This window comes from Bison bison, unplaced genomic scaffold, assembly GCF_000754665.1.
Source record: "Bison bison bison isolate TAMUID 2011002044 unplaced genomic scaffold, Bison_UMD1.0 scf7180017864236, whole genome shotgun sequence".
Taxonomy (NCBI): Eukaryota; Metazoa; Chordata; class Mammalia; order Artiodactyla; family Bovidae; genus Bison; species Bison bison.
The window spans coordinates 3,626,411-3,636,136 of record NW_011494808.1 but is presented as its reverse complement, the minus strand read 5'-3'; the positions used below and the strand labels follow the sequence as shown (position 1 = coordinate 3,636,136).

The 9,726-nt window shown below is 45.2% G+C and overlaps 1 protein-coding gene across 1 annotated transcript in view; it reads right to left on the bottom strand.

Moving 5' to 3' along the window:
- Positions 1-5,873, bottom strand: part of CSGALNACT1 (chondroitin sulfate N-acetylgalactosaminyltransferase 1) — a 216,981-nt gene extending 211,108 nt beyond the window's left edge. The window contains exon 1 of the mRNA XM_010846399.1: positions 5,198-5,873. The gene's annotated coding sequence lies outside the window, so the exon portion shown is untranslated. The remainder of the gene's footprint in view (positions 1-5,197) is intronic.
- Positions 5,874-9,726: the final 3,853 nt, after the last annotated feature.

Sequence of the window (9,726 nt, the reverse complement as noted above, 5' to 3'; positions counted from 1 at the left end):
CTCGGACTGCAAGGAGATCCAACCAGTCCATTCTAGAGGAGATCAGTCCTGGGTGTTCTTTGGAAGGACTGATGCTAAAGCTGAAACTCCAGTACTTTGGCCACCTCATGCGAAGAGCTGACTCATTGGAAAAGACTCTGATGCTGGGAGGGATTGAGGGCAGGAGGAGAAGGGGACGACAGAGGATGAGATGGCTGGATGGCATCACCAACTCGATGCACATGAGTTTGGGTGAACTCCAGGAGTTGGTGATGGACAGGGAGGCCTGGCATGCTGTGATTCATGGGGTCGCAAAGAGTTGGACACGACTGAGCAACTGAACTGAACTGAACTGAACTGAATGCACCATTGGTGGGAATGCAAGCTGGTATAGCCATTATGAAAGCCACTCTGGCAATTCCTCAAAAAAGTAAAATCAGAATTACCATATGATCCAGCAATCCCACTTCTAGATATTTATCCAAAGGAGTTAAAAATCAAGACCTTATAGAGCTATCTGCAATCCCATATTCCTTGCAATATTACTCATACTACCTAAGATATGAAAACAATCTAAGTATCCTTTAACAGATTAATGGATAAATAAGATGTGATCTACCTAAGCTTATAAGATTAACAACTTCTAGGCATCTAAGGCACAGCATGATGATTACAGGAATACTGTGTCATATGTTTGAAGGCTGCAAAGAGAATAGATATTTAATAGTCTCACCACAAAAAAGAAATAGCAATTATGTAACAAGATGGAGTTGTTGCTAATACATAGTTGCTAATATTATGGTAGCAATCATTTTGCCATATATAAATGCATCAAATCAAATGTTATACACCTTAAACATTCACAATGTTGTATGTCAATTACATCTCAATAAAGCTGAGGGGAAATAAAAAAAATTAGCCATCAACAGAAAAAAGACAGCTGGGGACTCCCTGGTGGCCCAGTGGCTGAGACTCTGTGCTCCCAATGCACAGGGGCCCAGGTTTGATCACTGATCAGGGAACTAGATCCCACAGGCCATAACTAAGACCCAGTGAAGCTAAATAAATTTTTTAAATAATAAACATTTTAAAAACTGTTTTAAAAAAGGAAGCTAGCACACATACCTTGTTAAAAATGGGTTCGGGAGTCAGATAATGGTTCAAACTCTGCTGTCTGGATTAACTTTCACAGCATTCAAAGCTCCTCTGGGTAAGTCTTGCTACAATGAGCGGTCCCCAGGGGTCAGATCCTGTCCAGGCCCACCGCCAGGGCCCTGCTTCTGGTCCCACACTTTGGCAAGAAAGCAGCCTTCAGTGTCACCACGCAGATGAAGGTCTGTGATCAGAATCCACTCGGGGGGAGGGCCCTCCGGGGATGTATGAGTCTGTTTTTTGTTTCTTTGATATTTAATAAACCCAAAATAAACCGGGAAACTCATTTTACCTTAAAATTAAAATACACGGAGGCTATCTCATGTCATATTCATTAATCTTAAAAATATATTACTTTTATACCTATAAAGTAGCTTTGACTAAAAAGTTTGTGTTCACTCAAAATTCATATGCTGACCCCCTAACCCCAGTGTAATGGTATTTGGAGATGGGGCCTTTAGAAGGGCCTCCTTAGGGTTAGGAGGTCATGAGGGTAGAGTCTGAATGACGGGATTTTTGCCTTTATAGGAAGAGACACCAGAAAGCCTGGAGTGTGAGTGTGCGTCTGTGTGTGTGTGTCTGTCTGTCCTGTCTCTCCCTCAACCACATATGTGAAGACACAGCAGGAAGGCAGAAGCAAAAGCCAGGAACGTGGACCCCCAGCCACCAGAACTGCGAGAATGAAACGTTTGCTGTTGAAGCCTCCCAGGCCATGGTGTTTTGTATGGGAGACTGAGTTGACTAAAACTGTTGTTATACACAAGTGAGAACCTAAGTTAATGAAATGGTGAAAACACCTCAAATTCTATAGCAGTAGTCAGACATCAGCTGGGTCAGAACTCCCTCCCTGGAAGTCCTCAGCTGCTTTGGTGGTGGGGTAGTTTAGTCGCTAAGTCGTGTCCAACCCTTGTGACCCCGTGGACTGTAGCTCACTAGGCTCCTCTGTCCATGGGATTTCCCAGACAAGAACACTGGAGTGGGTTGCCATTTCCTTCTCCAGGGGATCTTCCCGACTCAGGGATCGAACCCCTGTCTGCTGCATTGCAGGCAGATTCTTTACCAACTAAGCCATCAGGGAAGTCCTCAGCTGCCCTAAGTACAGTTCAGTTCAGTTCAGTTCAGTCGCTCAGTCGTGTCCGACTCTGCGACCCCATGAACCGCAGAACACCAAGCCTCCCTGTCCATCACCAACTCCCGGAGTTTACCCAAACTCATGTCCATTGAGTCGGTGATGCCATCCAACCATCTCATCCTCTGTCATCCCCTTCTCCTCCTGCCTTCAATCTTTCTCAGCATCAGGGTCTTTTCAAATGAGTCAGTTCTTCACATCAGGTGGCCAAAGTACTGGAGTTTCAGCTTCAACATCAGTCCTTCCTATGAACACCCAGGACTGACCTCCTTTAGGATGGACTGGTTGGATCTATTGTGTGTCAATTAAGTTGCTGTGCTCCTCTGCTTTCAGTAGCAAATAAGACCTGTTTACTCTGTATTGCATGGCACAGCCCTGTTCCCGGGGGTGGGCTCTCAGGGCAAAGCAGAACAGGACGAGGGGAGGGAGAAGGGGGCCCCCCGTCCTCTCCCCAGGACACCTGGGCCTGAGCCCTTGTCTGAGCCTCCTCCCCGTTAGTGATGCCCACACAAAGGCGTGGCACGTTAGGAGTCAAGGGCCTGCACGGAGCCAGGGTGCCCCTCTGCCCGCCTCCCTGGTGCTGAACCCTTGTCCAGAGCACCAGGTGAACACCTGTTTCCCCACTGCCCCATCACCTCTCGGATCAACCCCATGTCCTTGGCTTATTGGAGTCACTTCATTAAAGGATGGGCACAAAGGGGACTTCCTGGTGGTCCAGTGGCTAAGACTCCACGCTCCCAGCGCAGGGGGCCCAGGTTCGATGCCTGGTTAGGGAAGAAGATCCTGCACATCCCAACTAAAGAACCCGCATCACAACAAGGTCCAGTGCAGTCAAATAAATAAAAACAAATAAGTAAGGGATGGGCAGAAGGGAGCAGCTCTGAGGTATCCAGCGTCCACTTTCCTCCTTGTCTTTTCACTCCCCTGTTCTTTCAACCAGTTGAGAAGCCCTCTCACACAATTTCCCAAATTTCATGATATTATTCCCAGGAAGGATGTATAAGACATGCCAGAACCCCAGAGAAAATACCTCTGAAATAAGCCCCACTTTTGCATAGTATTGGGGCCACTTTATAGAGAACAGCTGACTTTTTTTATGTTCTCTGCTTTTTTGAATCTGGAAAGTACTGACAGGTCCATAAAGACACACGGGTTTGCTATTTTTAATACATCTGCACAACACTACCTGTCTGGCAAAAATCAGTGTTCACGATAATTGAGGGTCACTGGTACCGGATATCCATAGCCAACAGTGCTTCCCTCAACTTGAGACAGATCTCTAACATCCTTCTAGGATTCTCTATTCAACAAGAATAGCACAAAAGTACTTCCTCTCGGAGGTTTTATGAAGTTTTTTTACCTTGATTACTTAATGCATCATTTTATACCACTTGGATATGCTTACTTTCATAGGCAAATCGGAGTCCTTGAGACAATGGTTTCAGATGTATCATTCATTAAAGAAAGCAATGACTTACATTTCATCATCTGTTTTCATTAAAATGTCTTAAGGAAATGGTTCTGCCTTAAAGGCTCTCTTCCTGAGTTCGTATGCAGCCAAATCATCTTATTCTTTTCCATGAAAAACCTTAATTCTTGCAAGTTAGAGTTGGTGACTTTAATATTTAGTAATAGCTGCAATCATTCTTTTTTATTTACATATGCAGTTGGCAAGATTTTTATTTTACTATTTTTCTTTTCCATTTTATGATAATGCTCTCTTTTTTGTATGATAATGTCATAAGCCTAATTTTCTCTTCAGCTAGGTCTTGGATATTCCCCTCAAAGGCTGATATTTTAAATGAAAACATTTAAAACTTAATGTTAGCAGAATGGTTATGTGGTCACATGCATACATGGGGAAATAAGCCTACAGACTCCGTTAATAATATTCCATGCAAATTAACGCGGCACATATAGTAAGCAGCTTCCCTTCAGGGCTGAGCTAAATTGTAAAACTGAGGCTAAAGTTTTAAAAAGATAATAAAATGGAGAGCAAATAACTAGGAATCAGCTTGTCAACTTCTGTTGCAGGGCTGACGTCTGAATATCATTTGCATCTGATAGAGAAAAATCACAATCTAAGGAACACACTCATTGGATGAGCATCTAGCCTACATTAACACTGGTACTGAGTAGGGCCCTGTGAGGTCCTAGGCACAAAGCTTTTCTGTGTCCTTCTTTCATTTGATTACAGGAAATAACCTTCATTCAGCCTCCATGACCTTCCCTGAGCTCCAACTGGTCAGGTTCAAGCACAAAACCAGAAGAAACACACAGTCAAGACAAACAATAGTGCAGCCTTGGGGCAGGGTCTTGGTTCCCCGTCAATACACACAGAGCATCTTTGAGCTGTTTTGCAGATATGGAAAGCCCCTCCGGGTGAGAGTAGGGTGCTGCCCACCAGCACACAGACTCCAGACCAGTTAGAAGCAGAAGGTTGACGATGCTGACTCCCACTTACCTGTCCACCAACCCATCAGAAGAACACCCAGGAACTGACCACGCCCTCTTTGAACCACTGCTTTGAAACTCTTCATTAGCCCCTCCACACTGGGACACACAGCTTTGAGGACATTAGCCCACTGTGTCCCCCCTTTGCCTGGCATAGCAATAAAGCTATTCTATTCTTCAGTTCAGTTCAGTTCAGTCACTCAGTCCTGTCCGACTCTTTGTGACTGCACGGACTGCAGCACACCAGGCCTCCCTGTCCATCACCAACTGCTTACTCAAACTCATCCATTGAGTCGGTGATGCTCTCCAACCATCTCATCCTCCCCTTCTCCTCCCACCTTCAATCTTTCCCAGCATCAGTGTCTTTTCTACTTCACCCAAAACTCTCTGTCTTAAATTTAATTTAGTGTAGGGGTACAGAGGCCAGATTCAGCTTCAACCTGACCCTTTTTTGTGTGTGTGGTTATTTGTTAACAAACATACCAGATTGGTGTCTCTTGAAGACATTAGCTGAGGCTGGCCCAAGGCATCAGTTCAACAGGTCCTTCAGGGTAATCTGAAGCCCAAGTGCAAGTTGAAGACGCACCTAGTTTAACAGCAGCCGGAGGTTGGGGGTTACAGGAAGGATCAGTTTCAGAAAGGCAGGAAGTGGCAGTGAATCAAGCTTACCAGCATGACAACCAAGGTACTGACAGTACCTTGAGAGCAGGCGCTGAGTAAGAGTTCTCTCTAGTTTCTTATGTCTAACGTGCTGAACCTTTCTGTGTGCCTGAAATTCCCTCCCCACCTCTCAGCATCACTGGGCCCACCCCAGCCCCCAGGCCTCAGCTGCAAAGTCAGTTCCCAAGGGTGGCCCATCTGGGCCAGGCTCTGCCCCAGTGCTGTCTACCGAGACTGCAGAACAGAAACGAAAAACAGACAAGGAGGACCTGCAGGGGACAAATGAGGTGACTTGTCCAGCATGGCAGCCATGCCCCAAGGATGCCCACTTGTCTCTGAGCTCAACCTGACCCCAGACCTACCCTTCTTCTCTCCGCCCTGTAAGATCTGTGCTCTCCCAGGGCTCACTGCTCTGATTACTGATGACCCTCAAAAGTATCAATAACGCTATTCCTAGGGACTTTCCTGCCAGTCCAGTGGTTAAGACTCTGTGCTTCCAATGCAACGGGCATGGGTTTGATACCTGATCCCTGTTTAGGGAACTAAGATCCCATATACCACATGGCAAAAAAAAAAAAGTTATCCCAAAGGGAGGTACAGGAAACTGGAGGAACTGAAAGGCAATAATAGAGGAAAAAAAAAGAAAGAATAATAAAAGGGAAAGGGGTACTTGAAATGTATTATGATTGAATGAAATCTAAATGCACAAAGACTGATTCACCTGGAATTTGAACAGTCTAAGGAGATCTCTGCAAGAAGTGATTATGTAAGTGGACAGACATGAACAGGGATGGGGGGTGGGCACAGTGATCTCTCTCCCCTGGCCGAGAGACGCAGGGAAGGAGCTGAGCTGGGCAGCCATGAAGGGGTTTTGTAAAGCCGATGCATCAGCATCACTTTTATAGACCATGTTGGGGTATAAAAGCACATACAGAGCGTTACATAACTTCCAAGGTCAGCTAAAACCACCACATACATAATTTGACAAAGGCTTGTTTCATACTATAAATGCCTACTTTTGTGCTCTTTTCCTGAACTTTCATGACTCACCAATAAAGAGATGCAACATTTCATGATGTATTCTCTAATGAATCTGCCTTGTCTATTCAGGATTCTGCAAAGGGAAAACCAGGAGCAAATGTAAATGTTTTCCTAGCCCTTATAAAAGTACAAAATTAAAAAGGCCCATTGCCCTGTAATGGAAATATTCTACTAAACTGAAATCTCATTTTCAAATGATCCAACCAGAACAATCAACAATCACAGGCTTTATGTCCAAACGGGAGAGGAGGGGGCACAGATAACTTGCCCTTGGGTTAGCAGGGTTATATTTAAACAATGAAGGCCAAACATGTCTATATGAAGGGCTCTGAGAAAAATATGCCGGGTATTTTTTTTTTTAATTAATGGGAATTCTGCTCCCAAATTTCTACAGAAAGCTTTTTATTTTCTAATCTGATTATTCACTGCAATTTTAGCCACTGCCAGGAAGAAGTCAGACGACTGTAAAAATCTATGATGTCCCATCTGAAGGGAGGTGACCTATAATTGGGGTCCCTGGGGGCTCCACGTTCCAGTATGAGCTGGGATCGGGTATGTGGGGTCAAGGGGAGAGATGTGCATGAAACAATGAGCTCAGGAGTTCCCCAAGATGCAAGCAAGTGCTGAAAACCACAATCACACCAAGTGTGGGCAACAGGAAGCCAGGTCGGTGATTTAACACTTGACAAAAAAAAAAAGTTTCCCTCTCCTCTACACCCACAAAGGAATTAGGGCTGCTTTTCCTAATTAGGCCACAGACAACACACAACCGCTCTGACCCCCTCCATTCACCATCGACAGATGGCAAAGTACTACAGCTTCCTGGATTTATAGGGACATATCCATTTGTATTATCTACAAGTGTTTTCTGGAACATTCACTTTTAAAAGAATAGTTCTTGAAACAATAAGGTCCTACTGTACAGCAGAGGGAACTATATTCAGTATCCTGGGATAAACCATAATGGAAAAGAATATGAAAAAGAATATATATATATATGTGTGTGTGATATATACACATACACGTATATTCCACTCACAGAAGAGTCAGTAAAGAATCTGCCTGCAATGCAGGAGACCTGGGTTCTATTTCTGGGTCGGGAAGATCCCCTGGAGAAGGAAACAGCAACTCACTTCAAGTACTCTTGCTGGAGAATTCCACGGACAGAGGAACCTGGCGGGCTACAGTCCACGGGGTTGCAAGAGTCAGACATGACTCAGCGAATAAACCCCCAGACATACACGTATAACTGAGAAGGAGACGACAGAGGACGAGATGGTTGGATGGCATCACTGACTCAATGCACATGAGTTTGAGCAAACTCTGCAAGATGGTGAAGGACGGGGAAGCCTGGCATGCTGCAGTCCATGGGGTCTCAAAGAGTCAGACACGGCTGAGTGACTGAACAATAACTGAGTCACTTTGCTGTACAGCAGAAATTCACACAACACTGTAAAACAATTACACTTCAATGAAACAATTCTTTCAAAAGAACAGGTTTTCAAAAGTTGATACAACAAAAAAAATGGGAGGAAGGGGGAATAAAAGCTACGAGTTTATAACTTTAGTTGCAACTTGGCATCATTTCAGTCTAATGAAATCCCTGAAACATTTAAATTTACTTTGTAAGATATAAGATATTTTCATACAATGGAAACAACTAAATGTACCAAGATTGTTTAAAAAGTTTCTTTGTTTCCTTGTAGGAATCATGACACTGTTACATGTGCAAAGTCCACACAAGAGCAGTGTGCAGGGCAGTGTCAGAAACAGCATCACATCCTTACACCTCTCCAGACGCACCACATGCAGCACTTTGTCATTATCATAGCAACTGTTATTCCCATGGGAGGAAGTCACCCGGACAAGTGGCAAAGAGGGTCGGTGAGAGAATCAGTCCCAGAAACCAGGCACCCAGCCCCCAATCCAGTACTTTTATTATTCAGCCCCTCATTAAGGTCAAGTTTTCTGAAGAAGAAACTCCATCTCCCTAAGAAAGGCGGTATTGCATTGGTGGTTAAGAGTATGGGCTTTGGAGACAAACAATTCTAAGTCTCAGGCCTTGTTCTGCCACATTCCAGGGATGTAACCGTGGACCAGTAACCCCTCCTCCCTGCACTCCGTTTTACCATCTGTACAACGGTCCTATGGGAGCCACTGTCATGATACACCAGTCTCCAGCTTTCCCCTCCTCCCAGCGCACAGAAGGCACACTCCTCCACCGCCTGCACCTGGACGGCGCCACGTGACCAGCTCTGACAAATGCACTGTGAGCAGAGGAAGGTTTGTGGCATCGAAGTGTGCACAGTGAGGAGTCCACACACACACGATGCTGTGCACCCTCTCTGGTACCCAGCCCTGTGCTGAGACCAGAGTCACCTAACACCGCACCACCTAACAGATCGCAGCTCAAGCCTTCCTCAGGCCCCTTCTGGTGACGATCAAATGAAATGGCAGAGGAAGTTCTTAACACAATGCCTTGCACGGTCACCAGTGAACGAACAACGGCCCACATCTATAGACGGGTGAAAAGGGAGACCCAAGATTCAGTCTCAAGACTCCTATTCCATAGTCCACTTATTCTCTCTACAAATGTTTGCAGAGTACCATGTGCCAGGCACTCTGCTGGGAGTTGAATATACCCCCAGGAAATACACACATCTTTAAAGACTGTCTTGGAGAAGGAAATGGCAACCCACTCCAGTGTTCTTTCCTGGAGAATCCCATGGGCAGAGGAGCCTGGTGGGCTACAGTCCATGGGGTTGCAAAGAGTCAGACATGACTGGGCGACTTCCCTTTCCCTTCCCTTTCCCTTTAAAGACTGTCTAGAAACCCCTTTCTGAGGGAGTTAGGGTGCAACTCTTCATGATTATGTACAACTCTTTGATTATATTATGCATAACTCTTCATGTATACATCCTAGTGACCTGCAGAGGAGTGAATTCCTGCCCTGGCAAGGATCTGAGGGGTCAGAGAGACCACCGAGGACACGTCCAAGGTCTTGACTCGTCCCCTCCCCTACATGAGACTCACCGAGCTCTCCTGCCTGCTGATGAGGGCAGTAAACATCAACGCACCTGGTCTACGAGGTCTACAGGGACAGAGCTCTGACTTCCATCAAGGGTGCTGTAGTGAACAATTTATCACATCGCCATCTAACGTCACAGCCAACAGCACCCGCCACATATGCAGGTCATTTTATGAAATATGTGAGCTGAATGGGTAGATCCTGATAAATCTCCCAGTATTTTAATCTTTTTTTTTTTCTCCTCCATTCTTAAAACTATACTTTTCTTGAGAGGGAACTTCTC